We start from the raw sequence: 1,798 nt of genomic DNA, 5'->3' as shown, positions 1-1,798 counted from the left end.
CCCATGGCCTCCGCACAGCCCCTCTCAGGAGAAACCCACACAGACACCATCTCCGTTTCCCTAGCTCTCAGCAGCAGGCAGGCACAAAGCAGGCTCTAAAAAATGTTTGCTGAGTGAAGAAACAAACATCTTTGCGCGCCCCCACCCACCCACCCAGGAGAGAAAGGCGGGGTCCTTTCCGTCTGTTCAGGTGGTGATCAGAGTTTGCCCAACTGTCCAGGCTGAGTCAGAGCTGCAGGAGGAGCAGGGACCGTTGGGGCGGGGTCCCAGGCTGGGGTCCATCTGTGAGCTTCACGGCCCCCCTAGAACCTGAAACATCGGCTCCAGGTTCCCATCAGCCTGATCTTGAGAGGGGGTTCCCCCTGAGGGTCCCCCAAGGGCTTGGACCTCAGCGGCTTTCTCCGTCTCAGCCCTAAAAGGTCAGCGCCACGCCCCACCTCATCCGCTCCTCGGTCCATTTATCAGATCGGAAGCTCAAGGCTGGTCCGGTCCAGCTGCGCCCAAGGTTATGTGCTTGTCCTCCGCACCCAGCCGCCCTGACCCTGGGGAACTTGGCAGGAAGGGCGGGGGCAGGAAGGGGACAGCGGGTCTCTGCACCGGCCCCAGGACACTGTCAGCCGCATGAGGATTTATGCCTGAGAGCTGGGCAGCGGGTTGACGCCACTGGGCCAACCCTGGGCCATCCCTGCAGAGAGCCTGGTCAGGCCTGGGCGCCGGGACTTGGCCCGGAGGACGCAGCAGCAGCAGAGGAGTTCTGAGACCCCAGGCGCCCGGCATGCTGGGCCCAGAGTAGATGCAGTGTCCCCGTCCCGGCAGTGGCCGGCCCAGCCTGGGCCAGCTGAGACCTTGGCCGGGGCATCCTGCCTCCTTGGGCCTCAGTTTCCTCAACCGTGACTGGGCGTGAGTCTCTGTAGGCACTCCTCAGCCCCCTCGGACAGTACGTGTCCACTGGCCATTGCGGGGGCACCAGCTGTCTGTGTCTGCCTGGGGGAGCCCCTTCCCCCCCCACCCCATATTCCTCCAGGGGTCTTCACTGACCACCTTCGTGTCCATCTCTCCAGACGAGGGGAGCTGATGCGGAAACCTTGTCAGCAGGGGTCCTCAGACACTGCCGGTGGATCAGGTGTTCAAGAAGGGGAGGGGGCTTGGTGGGGGGCTGCTGGCTGCAGAAGTCACAGCGGACGGAGGGAAGGGCCCAGTGAGCCGGAGGTGGATCACGGGGTACACGGGCAGTGGTGTCCCCAGTCCCCCGGGTGTCGAGTTAGGAATCCGGAGTAGCCGGACTTCTCTGTGAGCCCCGGCATCCGCGCTGTCGGAGTCCTGCCTGCGAACCCTCGGAACATTCCAGAACCCCACCTCTTCCTCTTCTGCGCCCCTCTCGCCTGCCTCCTCCTCCTGAGCCCTGCCCCGCCCGTCTGCCCAGCACCTTCTCCTCACTCTAAATAACATGCCGGTTCTGTGTTCCTTCCGTCCCTACCTCCCCGCCGTGGGTTTGCCATCACTCCCAGGACAAACGGCAGGTCCTTAACTGTGGCCTCTAAGACCCTCGGAGCCCTGGCCCCGGCCCCCGACCCCCCAGCTGGCATTACTCCTCCTCCCAGCCTTTTATATTTTCATTACTTCTCCTCCCAGCCTTTTATATTTTCATCAAACCACTTCCACTCATGCTATCCTACAGATTTAGTTGTGTGATCACCGTCCGAGGTCCACGCCTGCAGACCCTATGGAGTGATGAGTGCTGCGTGGGGGGCCACGCGTGGGTGAGTCGGGGGGACACGGAGCAGGGTGCAGGCCCTCT

This window comes from Bison bison, unplaced genomic scaffold, assembly GCF_000754665.1.
Source record: "Bison bison bison isolate TAMUID 2011002044 unplaced genomic scaffold, Bison_UMD1.0 scf7180017864482, whole genome shotgun sequence".
In the NCBI taxonomy this organism is placed as follows: Eukaryota; Metazoa; Chordata; class Mammalia; order Artiodactyla; family Bovidae; genus Bison; species Bison bison.
This window is presented reverse-complemented; position numbering follows the sequence as displayed.